The sequence below is a fragment of the Cervus canadensis genome, chromosome 3, assembly GCF_019320065.1.
Source record: "Cervus canadensis isolate Bull #8, Minnesota chromosome 3, ASM1932006v1, whole genome shotgun sequence".
NCBI lineage: Eukaryota > Metazoa > Chordata > Mammalia > Artiodactyla > Cervidae > Cervus > Cervus canadensis.
This window is the reverse complement of record NC_057388.1, coordinates 53065775-53080563: the sequence shown is the minus strand read 5'-3', so window position 1 is coordinate 53080563 and position 14789 is coordinate 53065775. Positions and strand designations below refer to the sequence as shown.

The following is a 14789-nucleotide window of genomic DNA, read 5'->3' as shown; positions in this document are numbered from 1 at the left end:
GCAGCTGGTACGGGCTGAACTGTCACAAAATAGAGCTTCTGGCCAAAGATCCAAAAATAAATAAATAAATAAAAGGTCCATGGCACTCCCACGTGATAAAACTTCAGGTGCCCAGCTTCTGCTCAAGGACAGAACAAACATAAACAGTGCCATTCACATCTGACAAGGAAAGCAAATGGCCCAAAAGGTCAACTCTGGTTGTTTCCAGGCGGTAAGTTCATGGGCGATTTCATACCCTTTCTTTTTACCTCTCTTAAAAAATGCTACACAATGAATATTATTACATTTATAATCAGGAAAACTAATCACATTAGTTAAGAAATAACCTTATTCCTAGAATCGAACCGGAAAGCACCATGACAGCAAGTAAACAAAACACACCGGCAGTTGAATGTCCAGGGCCTGCCGAGGAAAGCCGTGGAGGCAGGGCATCCGACTCGCGAAGGGCTGGCCAGAGCAATGCCAGGCATCCTAAGAGGGGTAGGGGGCAGGAGCGTGGGTTTGAGCTAGCTGGGGAGGTGTTCCCAGAGGAGGTTCCACTTCAGCTAAGTTGTAAAGGAGTGGAAAATATACTGAGCAAAAAAAAGTAAGTCTTGTACATGCTCTCGGAGTGAAAACTGGAGGGCTAAAAAAAAAAGAAAAGAAAAGAAAGAAAAAATGTGTAAATGACATGGTATGGCCCTGGGCCTGCTGCCTGCTGCAAAGAGGCATTCATTGCTTGCAGGAAACAGGCAGGGACCGGTTTCCTGCCAGCCCTTCTAGAGCTGATAGCTTTGACTGGCCTCTAGCACCTCTACAGGGAAGAGGAAACTCCCCAGAGCAGCCCTTTGAAATCCCCAGAAGCTCTGACACCCTTGCCATGTGACTGCCACGGAGAACCACAGCAGACACCTATCAGATGAAGTCTGGCTGTCTGCTGCCAGGAGCAGCTTCTTTATTTACATTTTTTGTGGAAGATACTGAATGACTTTACAGGGTGACCACATTCCATCTCAGCCCATTACTCACTGTGCTCAGAGTATTCATCTTGAAGCAGGTATGTAATTATATAGTCAAGAAAAGTATGCATGGCCACACAATAGGGAAAGGGAAAATGGATTGAAGGAAAATATAATAAACCCCAGATCGCTTTGTTCCTGCATAGTAAGTGGTTCCTATTTGTTTCATTGCTACTGGGAGTGGTATTAAGAAGACTGGGCTATTGTGTTCACAACCTAGTATTACCAGTTAGTAACAGACGTATAACTTTGCTTCAGACAAGCCCTCTAGGTCAGTTTCTTCAACTATATAATAGAAAAGATGTCTTGTATCCTTCATCAGTTCACTGAAATGATCAAATGATTCTAAAGGCTCCTGTAATGGCTCTGAAGATTCTATTTTTCTAGATTGTTCTGGGTCAGACGAGGTAAATTAATACAGCGATTTAGAGCACAGGCTTTGGGTGTGAATTCCAGCTCCATCCCTCTGGGTATATGAATGTGGACAAGTTATTAACCTCTCTCTAAGCCTCAGTTTCCTCATCTGTAAGACAGAGATAATAATATCTATCCCATGGGTTTATTATGAAATTAAAAAAAAATAATCCACATAAAGTGTTAAGCACAGTTCCAGACACATTACAAATAAAAATTATTATAACGAATGATAACTTCTGTCTTGAGCAAGGATCAGCTTATTATGTAACCTAAAGAAAAGCACACCATCCCATATTGAAACTTTCAGGAATCTCCCCACTGGCTGGAGGGAGTCTCACCTTTCTAGAGACAGAGGTGGTATCCTATTCATCTCTATATCCCTGGGCATCTCCCACAGGGCCCTGCACTTGGGAGTGTCCACACTTGCATTCAATTAATGGTCCCAAATCCTTCTTGTGGATTCAGAGACCCTCTGATAGGAAGTAGGATCTCTGTCTCCCTGGATTACCCCCAAGTGGTTCACCAGGAAATCACTTCTTTAACGAGGTACCATGAGAGTACCCAAGTGAAGCAGTTCAAAACAACAAAAAAGAGCAATATTAATGAATGATCTCATTAGGATGATCTCCCAACTTTCATCTCTCATCCCTCCATGTTAACAAAATGAGCCTCCTTCAGAGTAGTAGTATATGTGCCTGCCAGTTAAAACGCACTGTGAGAGCCTTGAATTAACACTGACTGGCTATTCTGAGCACCCAAATGATTACCTATTGCTTGACATGAGTACTGCCAGACAGTGACTAAAACAATAAACGATAACCTTAGGTCACCAGGTGGATGCAGGCTCAATGCTTTTCTTCTGAGAAGAATGAGTTAACTTTGGCCCTGTAGGCTAAACATACTTATAACTCTCACATCTTTGCTCTTCTTATTTGGCAGTCATAGGATGGGCTATTAACAAAAGACAGAATTCTTGCTTTCAAGGGACTCTCAGCCCAATGAGGGAAGCAGCATGGGGTCACTGCTAAAAGGTAAGGCTCAACAGTAAGAATAACTTATTTAAATCTCAACTCCGCCCCTTGTTGGAAGATTTAGAGAAAAGGGCTTAAGTTCTCCAATTCTTGGTTTGCTTATTTATAATAGGGAGGAAATAGGACCTACCACTCTCCTAAGAAGAGAAGAGAGAGCCACCTATCTCTCCTTCCATCTCGTGAAGACACAGCAAGAAAAGCCCTCCCCAAGATCCCTGACCATGCCGACACCTGGATCTCAGCCCACCGGCCTCCAGAACTGACAGAAATAAATGCTTGTCACTTAAGCCATCCAGTCTATGGTCATTTGTTACAGCCGCCCGGACTAAGACATGACTATCGTTGGCAGACGTGGTGGTGGAGGAGAAGGACGTGCCAAGATAGACATGGTTGGGGTCACAGCACAGATGAAGAGCACCCAATTCACTGGGAGGACACAAAAAAGACTTCCCGGAAAAGGAAGGCATCATTGATGCAATGGACATGAATTTGGGAAAACTCCAGGAGACGGTGCGGGACAGGGAGGCCTGGTGTGCTGCAGTCCATGGGATCACAAAGAGTCAGGCACGACTTGGCAACTGAACAACAAAAAAAGAAGTAGTTAAACAGCGAAGAGAGAACAGGAAAGATGGCAAACCGAGGATGGCATTTGCACATGGGTTCGTTTTACTTGGAAGGTCGGAAGAGGATGTAGCTAGATGGTCCACACTTGGGTCAGTTTTTCTTTGAGCAGCAGCCACTGTTCATCTTAGCCAGGAAAGTGCCTAGAGTGAAGCTCTGGAGCAGAAGATGCTTCATTCTACAGAATTTCTTGCAACCAAATCAGTGTTTTGGGTTACATGACAGAAAGACAATTTGTTCTACAAAGCTATTCTGCTTTCTAAAATAATAGCATTGGTGATAATATGATTTTACCACAGCCCACAATAGGACTCTCCTCCCAAAAATCTGACATTTTTATTCATATCTGACATGGGCATCTTACACCATTTTTTTTTCCCCTCCTCTTCTTAACCATTATTACTTAGTTCTCCTTCATTTTATCTTCCTCCCAACTAGCAATTTTAAGTATTTTCGGACGAGGAACTTCTACCTTTTGTATTAATATTTTCCACAACCCCTACCAGGCAGAGTGTACTACACATGTGAGAAGGATCAATAAGTGCTAACTAAAAGAAGAATTTTTTTTAGCATCCTTATTAAGGATAGTTTGAAATTTCAATGACTCTACCAGATTTAAGTTATAAATCTTTATGGCTCTACCACCTGAAGGCAAGAACACTTTTTTTAAATTATAGTTCTATTACTTCTCTAACTGGAATGAACTCAAGAATGATTCTATTTCAATAGGAACGTTATACAAACTGACAAAGTGTTACATTCTCAGAGCAGTCTTCAATCTTCTCAAAGGAATGCAAGTATAATCCTCTTGAATATTTTCTAACCTTTGAAATTATTATTATTCACAATCACCTGCCAAATACTTACCTTCTTACTTGCATGTCCTTGCCCTTAGCATAGAAAACTAAAAGTACACTAGCTTTAGAAAATTGTACCAGGAGCAATATTCAACGCTGTTAGAAATAAAGCTGGAAGGAAGCTACCATCTGAGCCTTGCCAAGGAAAGAGGAGCCTTTTTTGATATGATTTTCAGTAAAAAAAAGATTAGATGAAACCCCAAATTACTCCTCTTTTTATATGTTTAAGATTTTAGTGGAATTTTCTTGACTCTCTTAAATTCATGTGAAATACATACCCCTTCATCCTGCTGAACTCACTTTTCTAAAAACTGTTGGGAAAATTCATCCCTGAGTCAGAACTTGCTAAATGACATAGAGACTGGGAATCCACAATCACTTCAGGTCTTTTTCTCAACAGCTCTAACCAAAGAGCTCCCATTTCCAGTTGGAAAGCTCTAATAAACCTTAACAATTCCATGAACTCAGGAAGTACAAAGTGTTCACAGACTTGCTATCTCTTTAGAAATTCTCCTGTGTTACAAAAGAAGGAAAGAAAAAAAGAAACTATCCATGACCAGATTATCAGCTTGCAAAATAAAATAACAGACAGGCAATCAACAATTTGCATTTCACTGAATCGCTACTGAACACGTCCACAACAAAATACAGACGCTAGGCCCCTGTGATCCAGGTTCACTTATCAGAAACCTTAGCATCAGACATATCATGTGATTCAGTATGTTTCCAGACTTCGCCAAGTAACTTGGATTAAATATCAAGTATTACTAACCTTTCCAAACAGATATGGATCAATGTTAATGTCTCTGCACAAACATGTATGAATATCATATCAACAATTTAGATTAGGTTTTACTGTCAAATAAGTAGATGGAGATTTTACAGGGATTTGGGGATGACAGGTAAATGATACACTAGTAATACTCCTGTATCAAGGAGCTCGTGATCAGGTAAGATGACAGCAGTTATTTATCCCTTGAGTCAGTTAAAAGCCACTACCCATCAGCTCCAAGTTCACCCCTCTATGCTCTGTTCTGGGATGCTAGGTTCAGCAAACCCCATTTCAGCTTTGCCAGATGCTGGTTCCTCTGCCTGCCACAGGACATCCTGGGAGACTAGAAGACTGGGGAGGGAGAAGGGAATTCTGGTGGGTGGACGCTCCCACGTGACCTCCTGTCTGTTGGCAGCTCCTCTGATTATCATCCAGGCAACACGTCTTCCCCTGGGCAGTGGCCAGTCCCTCCAGCAGCACTGGGATCCAGTTGGCTGGACTCCACACACCAGCAGAACAAGCCACAGCCAGAGATCTCAGGGGAAGCTAGCTCCACGCTGGGTCCCAGCCCACAGGACTCGCAAGCCAGGGCACCACCCTCACCTCAGGTCGATTTCAGTCCTGCAGCTGTTGCTGTTCAGTCGCTCAGTCGTGTCCGACCCTTTGCAACCCCATGGACTGCAGCACACCAGGCTTCTCTGCTCCTCACCATCTCCCGGAGTTCGCCCAAGTTCACGTCCAGTGAATCGGTGATGCCATCCAACCATCTCATCCCGTCGCCCTTTTCTCCTCCTGCTTTCAGTCTTTCCCAGCTTCAAGGTCTCTTCCAATGAATGGGCTGTAGGGCCCGACAATTCTGTAGGGTCCCCCTCTAAGCTTCTAGGTTTCAGTAACCTAACCTCTTTCTTGCCACCAGCCCCCAACCCACCCAGCGGTTTCTCAGGTAACACCGTTATACAAGTTAACAATCCTTTATATTAAAGTATCTCTGTTCTGTAATTAGTGTGGTTACTGTAGTTGATTGGACTCCTGCTGACATGAAACCCCAGACATGCTATAATAAATCCGGAAATACAGATTATGAAACAACATATTATAACAGTGGGCTCAGGGAAATATTCTGAAGACCTAATTGTTGAACTAGAACCTTACAAGACAAGAAGAATTCACCCAGTAGAAAACGGGGCAAAGAGACATTCTGATAGAAGAGAAGTAGCCACACAGCAAAGGCTCACAGAATTTTGCAGGGGAGGGGAAGGAGGCAAAGGTGGAGAGAGACCTTTTGCTTGTGCTCAGAAATGTTTGCTGGAGACAGTAGAGAGTTGCTAGAGACTCACATGCAGCTCCCTGCTCTGGCTGGCCCAGCGCTGATGGTGGTGTAGAGGGCCGCTTGCAGGGGAGTGCCGCGAACTCGGAGATCAGTTAGACAGCTTAATGCTAAGATAGTCTCTCCTCTAAAAATGTAGATAATTTAGCAGGAAATTCAGACATAGTTCATTAAATACTATAATTAAATATAACTAGATCCCAAATATTGAGCCATACTCATTGGCAGCAAACAATGAAATTTCAATCCACTTCAAAAAGTGGTGTGACAACTTTAATTTCTGAACTAAAGATTTTCATTAAAAAGTACTTTCACATAGACCCAACCCCCCTCCCACATACACACAAAACCATGATGAAACTTGTGATTATGCAAACGTTAGTGGGGCTAAATTTTGCCTTAATTAAGGAAGGAAGAGAGGGAGGGAAGGAGAATAGTTCCCTAGAAAAACAAATTCAGGGTACAATGGTAATAAACTCTTCCAGTCCAAAAGAAGTACCCCAATAAATGCAGTGACTACTGATCTCTTAACTTGATTTTCTTTGTACCCTTGTAGCACTTACAATTTTAATACAATTATCATTGACTTGTTTCCTTGCATTATCTGTTATTTCATATTCTCTCTTAAGTTAGATCATAAAGTTACTTTGTCAAGAGAAAGAATCACATGTGACATTTTTGCTATATTCTCCTAGAGTCTTTCACAGTGAATAAAAATTCCTAAAGTATTTTTTGTTGATATGTATGCTAAAAATATTTTCAGATATAGACTTAAAGAACTCTTTAACAAGCGGTATGTGAAATTTTTTTTTAGAATAATTCTCAGTAGTTTGAATAGTGTGATTTATTTACTTTTGCATTCCCTGGAAACAAGCATAACTTCTTGCTCATAGTAGGCATGCAATAAATATTTGCTGATTTGAGTTGTCTGAGAGTCAAGGGTCATCAAAATATTTTGAAATCTAATTCTTCATTAGTTTAGGATCTGGACAACCAGAGTTAACAACGACAAACTGGATTTGGCAAAAATAGTTAAAATTTTTGGAACTCATTTTCGTATTAAATAGGTTAGTTAAAAGAAAAAAACAGATGAGGAAAGCTTAGGACACATTGGCACACTTCCACAGATTATTTGATGATCAAAGACATCTGGCTTCTTTGATTATTTACGGAATTCCACCCTAAGTATCACTTGATAATTCCAAAATATGTTTTGCAATATTTGGACACTCTCCAGGCGGCTGGTTTAATTCACATTTCCCCAAACACTCATCTTATTAGGAAGCTTGATTATTATTTCTTTATGGTTACAATTAAGTCCTAAATTCTAGGCAGAGTGTGTTCAGAGTTTTATGAAACAAAATGAAACTTTTAAAATTTAATTTTTAATTTAAAACTGAAATTAAGCTTTGATCCACTCAGTTTGTCATTAAATCTCGTTTTTCTGTGTATGATGTAGAGAAGAACTAACCGTTACATAGAATTTCATTTTTTCAGGAAAAAATACTACATTTAATCAAGATATAAATAAATACACTAGTTCTTAAAGATTGACAAACATAAGTATTATTTCCAACAGTATACAACAAAACAGTATAGGTAAGAGATTCTCTTCTCCAAGATATCTGTTAAACATAAACGTCAAGGTGATTATGGTAAGTAGAATACTTAGACATGTTTAATTTTATTCAATGTGATGCCAAATGAGAAAAAGGCAGAAAAAAATCAACAGGACTAGGAAAGAGCAACTGAATGCCAACCAATATTCAACAGATGAGGTTAATGTCTGTCAGTAGTCAGAAGTTAGAAATTCAAAAACAGTACACTTTTCTGACCAAAGTAACCTTTGGAATAAATCTTTTCCTCATCCCCAACATGAATGACTACAGAGTAAATTAAATTACACAAAAGGGAAAATGCTACAAGTTAGCCAAATATCCTACTAGCCAAAATAAATGCAACATATTTGGGCTCCCTATGAACATTAAGAACAAAAACGCAATGGTATTCACATCTACACAGTGGGAAAAATAAACCACATAAAAGGAAACCAAATTAGAACATGCTTCATTTTTTACTTCTTATAGTATAAAAATATTTCAGAAGTTCCCTGGCAGTCTAGTAGTTAGGACTGCATACTTCCATTGCCAGGGACCCAGGTTCAATCCCTGGTCGGGAAACAAAGATCCCACAGGTTGTGGGGTACAGTCAAAAAGAAAAAAAAAATTTTAATGTTTGTAGAAGACGGCAAGTCTTTTTGAAAATAATTGTGTACAAAACAGAAAATTATAAACTTTAAAGTACATGGTAGTGCCATGTACTTAAGAATGATGGAATAAGTATTTTGAAAAAGTCTTTCACTAATAAATCATTTATAAGTGTTTTATATTGAGTTGCAGTACCACGTATTATGAAACCTTATTTTAAACCATGGTATGTAACAGACGGCCTTGGAAAGAGCACTGATCATTTTTATATACACAGATACAGATATAGATTTATGCATATGCTGTTGCTATTGTTCAGTCCCTAAGTGATGTCTGACTCTTTGCAGCGCTGTGGACTGCAGCACACCAGGCCCCTCTGTTCTCCACTGTCTCCTGGAGCTTGCTCAAATTCATGTTCACTGAGTTAGCTGTGCTATCTAAATATTTTTTAACATGCAGTTATTTGTCTAAAATATTATGGCAGCATTTTATGCTGAATGTTGATACTAGAAAGTGTGAAGTAATATTTATAATTTTCTGCAAAATTTTCTCAAATTTTTATAAAACACTATTCATTTTAATACTTTGGGGAAGGAAACACTATAATCAGTAAACTTAAAGGATAAAGGGTAGCAAAGAAATGTCAAAGCAGTCCCAGAAGAAGAATAAACATCAATTATGCTGTCCTAGGTATTCATGACAAGTACAAGGCCAAGTGAGTAAAATTCTGACTACTTTGTTGAACATTTTCATAGATGCTACACTTTATTGATAAGGCTGGCAAATATATAAAATTGTTCTCTACTAAATGGGTTTCTAGATGGATTAATTGAAAATATATACATTTATCAAATTCTTTTTAGAATGTTAGGGTTATCAGTGTATGAAAATAATTTTGTCTCCTTTTTTTAAATTAAGAAATGCTTAATTAATTGACATCGAAGTTAGAACCTTCCTTAAAACAAACGAAAAGTGCCTTTTATTTCACATTCTACTCCACTTCTCTCAATATATTCTGCCCCCAGCTATATCTCACACCACTTGCTCAGTCACTCAGCCATGTCCAACACTTTTACAACCCCATGAACTGTAGCCCATCAGGCTCCTCTATCCATGGAATCTCCCAGCAAGGATGCTACCATGGGTTGCCATTTCCTTCTTCAGGGGATCGTCCCTACCCAGGGATTGAACCCTGTCTTCTCCATTGGCAGGCAGGTTCTTCACTGCTGAGCTACTAGGGAAGCCCATCTAATACCACTAGAGATGTCCTATTTCCTTACATGAAACAGAAATAGCCTAAAATCGCCCAGGAAAATACTTTTTCCTATTATTAACTTTCTAACACTTTGATTACTATGAGCAAAGTACGATGAGTAACAGTTTCATTATTTTGTGAGAAACTTTACAGCTGCAAATAGGGCACAGAAAGAGTGATTTCAGGATAGTGTATCTGACTAGACTGGATTGATGGGTATTATGAAAGGAAAGTGATTTATTATGAGTTTGTCAGAAAAATGCTGTCACACAGCTCCAACCTTCTTCCCCAAAGACAATAGGGTCAAACAGAACAGATACACTGATGTCACTCTGTAGGATGTCTACGTAAGCCGGTTGGGAAGACAGGCAGAGACTGCTGATGGTCTAGGTGAGGAAGAGCACAGAGGAGCTCATGCATCTTACACGTCCTTTCCCTTGGAATCTGGGTCTCTGTTCTAAACATGTATCATTATTTCCATTATGTATATTACAAAGGATTACACAGGATGATATCAGGGGCTGCTCTGATGGCTCAGCAGTGAAGAATCTGCCTGTCAATGCAGGAGATACAGGCTCGATCCTGATGCAGGAGGGTCCCACATGCTGCATAACAAAGCCTGTGTGCACCACAACTAGAGAAAGCCTGCTCGCCAACTAGGGAAAAGCCCACACATCAATGAAGACCCAGCACAGCCAAAAATAAAATGAATCAATAAAAATTGTAAAGATGATATCAGGCAGGAAGAATGAGGTACAACAAAACACTTCCTAACAATTATACAAATAAGTGTACAAACTGAGGGAGACTTGGCTTACTTGCATTTTGTGTAGATAGAGATCCCGGAAGTTTTACCTGACTAAAAGTCCAGTCTGAGGCAATGGTGTCATGTGGAAGTATCTTTGCCACAAAAAAACAAACAAACAATCTCCCATAATGCTTGGGCCACTATCTGAACTCCAGCATTCTGTACAAAGGCAATTAAAAACCCCGCTGTACTCTGCCTATAAATTATATTACATGCGAACTAGACTTTAAAATTTTGGCTATAACATAGTCAAGGGCACTAGCAAACCGCAGCAAGCCTAGAGCTGAGGGAAAACAGAAAGGAATCTAGAGACATTGTCCTACAAGGTATGACAGAAGTAACTAAAACTCAAAGGCTATAAAAGAGAAGATAATTCAAGAATTGACAGAGAGATGTGGCCTTGGTTAAGCCAATCAACATCTTTGCGCTTTAGTTTCCAATCTGTAAGACAGAAATCACAAAAGCACCTATTTCGCAAGGCTGTTGTAAAGATTAAATAAACTAAAACAAACACTAAAATAGTACCTTGCACATAATTAATCTCATTAATATAGTGCCATCATTAATAACATCATTTTCATTTTTTTCTATAACCTCCAGAGGGCAGAATTAGTAGCAATGGGGAAACTATAAAGGAAAACAAATATTGACTGGATATTAGCTATAAATCCTGCTTTGCTGTTTTGAGGATTCCATTCCATCTCTTCAATTTAATCTAATCAAGTTGCAGTCACATCTGCTTTTAAATGCCTATGCCTCCTTGGTTATCCAAGTTAAATTTCTATCAGAAGAACTAAATTTAGAGAAATTGCTTCTGTAAAGATTATTTACATTTCAAAAAGTACTCTAACTTACCTAGTAAGTAAATATAGATCATTAAACATTTTTTTAAAAGTTGGATTTGCATATAAAATACAGAGTGAAAGTCGTTCAGTCGTGTCCAACTCTTTATGACCCCATGGACTTATACAGTCCACGGAATTCATCAGGCCAGAATACTGGAGTGGGTAGCCGTTCCCTTCTCCAGGGGATCTTCCCAACCCAGGGATCAAACCCAGGCCTCCCACATTGTAGGCAGATTTTTTACCAGCTGAGCCACAAGGGAAGCCCATAAAATACAGAATGCTCAAATAATTAAGAATTTCATAAAATGACAAATAATGTTTTTAGTATAAGAAGGTCCTGCAAATTCCATGAACACATTTTAGCTTAAAAAAAAAGTATTTAAATAAAAAATTCAATCATTTACCTGAAATTAAAATTTAACTGGGTGATTTGTACTTTTATTTGCTAAATCTGGCAAAGGTTTCAAAGGGTCAACGTTAACAAAACTCAGTCTCTGAAAAAAAACTTTTTTTAACGAATTTTTTGAAGATCCTTTAACAATTTAGATGTTTTCTAACATGGATAGGGAAACGTTATGTATCTACCACTTTGTGTTTAACACCATTTAAGAAAATTTTCCTTCCTGACGCATTCTTTAGTCATATCTTAGATTTCCGGTGCCAGCTTAAATTGCTCAAGAGGAGGTTAGGATCAGCCATCTACTTGTGGCAACTTGCAGGAACATCACTTCCCACTTGGCTGTAGGAATACAGACCTTGTGGTCAATTTCTGTTTTCAACTCCGTTAGGCACAGATAACACAGTTCCTCTGCTGTAAGCATATTTACACGAACAATGTACCCAAATATTTGAAAATGACCATTGTCAAAGAACACAGCTTCTATCATTTTCCTCAGGCTCTACCAATAGAGCAGTAACAAAAGTGCTGAGATGTGAAAGGGAGTGGGGTACTGTAAAAAGCCTACGAAAGAAGAAGCGAAACAGGAAGAAGGAACCCCAAGTCAGAAGAATGCAAGTCCAGTGGATAATTCAAGGAAGCAGTGAGGTTTGGAGGAGCCTGACAGAATGTGGGCAAGCTGTGTTTATATGACTCAGTTTCGATTTGACTGCTGCTTCTCAAAGTTGTAGGGAACAAACTAGACAGTCCATATGAAATTATTCTGCACACTACAAAATCTTAGGAGACACTGCTCATCATGGTCACGAATCAAGATGACTTGAACCCAGGGCTCAAGGTGAGGGAGACCTCTAAGAAGTCTGAGAGGGAAAGTGCCCACAGAAGAATCCCTCAGAACAGACCAGGTAGACAAAGAACATGCAAGAAGGCCCTGCAAGTGGGACTCTCGTTCCCTTGAAGGAAGCTATTATACCTTCATATCTTCATGGTCTTTGAGATTTACTTGTATCTATTTTATCAGTTCCCTCAAATGTTTTACAGATTGTAATATTAAGAAAAAAACAAAAAACAAAATCTTTGTAGCTCCAAATTCCTAACACAGTACTCCACACACACCTGACGTATAATACACGTCTATTAAATTAAATGATTAAGTAATGGTCGTTTCCTTTAGAGGACTAAAAAGAAAGATGGTAACTAAACTTGAGACTCAAGAATGAAAAGAGGGAAAACTACGTGAAGTACCATAATTCAAAAGGTCAAGACCAAAGGAAGCGGATCACAGGGTAATGGGGCACATGACATCGTGCTCATGGCTGCAACCTCGAAGGGGACATAGACTTGAGTTAGAGCCCTAGTCTGCTTCTTACCAGCCATGTGACAAACTGCTGATCCTCTCTGCACCTCCAAACCCTGGGTGCATCCAATGGATGTTGGAGGAACACTTGCCAAAGAGAGCTGTGGGAATTAATTGAGATTCCTACACATGTAGAGTCCTTAGCACAGTGCCCAGCATGGAATAAACCCACAATAAATGTTAAGAGAAACAGTAATAAAATATTTAAAAATGAAAAATTTTTTAAAAACCTTTGTCATGCCTGGGATGAGAGAAAATCTATGTCAAGAGAACCATGCCTTCAATGAAGGCATGCCTTGGGATCCTGAATACATGATATTTTACCCTGAAATTCTCATAAATCATGATGTTAATGGTGGTTTTAACAGCCATCACTACATCCTCATCTGTGGGTCTGGAAGAACCCTTGAGGTCGGGGTTGGTTAATCCCACAGGAGAGTCATGGAGAGAAGAATGGCTAGAAACAGGGGCAGTGGTTTCTGTAGTATAAAATCTACCTTAAAAAAATTTTTTTTTTTTTTTATTATTATCTCTACCGAGGGATGACAAGATTGCAAATCCCCCAGCAGCCTGGGATTTCCCATCAAGTCCAGCATCAAAGTGGTTTATTACAAAATTCTTTTTTCTTCCTACAAGAAACTGAAAGGCCAAAGGAGAATGTATTGTTAAATTAAACCCTTAGCTAACATACACAGGGAGGCACTTGTGGAAGTGGCAACTCCACTTCTCTCTCCCACTTAGAATACACTACATTTAAGGCTTTACACACACACACACACACACGAGAGAGAGAGAGAGAGAGAGGACTCAAAGGGAGAGAAAAATACTAGCCACCAACTACTGAAACATGAGACATTTCATATCGAACATTACTGTGAGATTGGCAGTGCTCTTCTTGTGCCTGAAAAATACACAATCTTGTAAACGTGGTAAAATCCTACCCATGTGATTTAGTTAAAAATAAACCTTGAATAAGAAAATATGATTTATTGTGGAACATATTTAAGTAAAAAACTCTATTACTTTTAATTCATTATGAAGATTGTGAATTTAAAGTCCATTGGGTCTGCTTTGTGAACAGATTAAGCACACTGAAAATTAGCACTAATTATAATTAGCATCGATCATACCCCCAAATAAATGTTCTAATTTTTATAATGTACTTTTTTAAAGTAGGTTCAAAACATTAATTTTTTAAAAAATGCCTTTCTCCACTGATTGCACTAAGGTAAAGCAAATTTCAATGCATCTTAGGCAAAATAATTAGAAATCAGGAGAATTTTATACTAATAGGATTTTAAAATAGTTGAAAATAACTTTATTTGCTATTTGATTGCTACCACAATTCTTCAAGCTTTCATTTTGATCATCTCCACTGGCTACACTTACAAGCACCCAGAGATAAGACAATTTGCCCCTGCTGTTCTGTGAGCTGGTTGAAAATATAAGATTAGAACCTGAAAGTCTAGAGTTACTAGTATAGTACATGACTCAGTTACTGTAACAAAATGAATTAACCTCTGTTTCCTAGCAGTTTACCTTTACATATTGAGTTAACCTCTTACTCCCAGAAGTCAAGTTTCTGGCAACATCAGAGATTCTTTTTAGAACAAACTGTATACAGAAAAGTAAAGGAAAAGTTTGCCAAGTACCCAAAACAGCCATGAAAATGCTTCACGTCCCAGGAGAAGGCCTGAAATTCTCATACAGAATTTATTTATCCTTACCTAAAAATGTTTCTTAAAAGACTTGTTTATCTGTGGTTCAAAATAAGCAGGTTGAAAGTAGTACTGATGGCTGAGCAACTAAAGGTACAAATAATAATTGTACATAACGTAAAGCCATGTTAGATAATCATATCAATGACTCTGGTTAGTATGATCAAATAGATTGGTGT

General features: G+C 38.9%; 1 protein-coding gene and 1 long non-coding RNA gene across 4 annotated transcripts in view; one reads left to right on the top strand and one right to left on the bottom strand.

Moving 5' to 3' along the window:
- Positions 1–14789, bottom strand: part of DOCK4 (dedicator of cytokinesis 4) — a 471517-nt gene that overhangs the window by 333038 nt on the left and 123690 nt on the right. The gene's annotated exons all lie outside the window — the stretch shown is intronic.
- On the top strand, positions 160–2688 carry LOC122438370. The gene is made up of 3 exons (XR_006268534.1): positions 160–211; positions 2355–2446; positions 2559–2688. It is a non-coding gene; the product is annotated as an uncharacterized LOC122438370 (long non-coding RNA).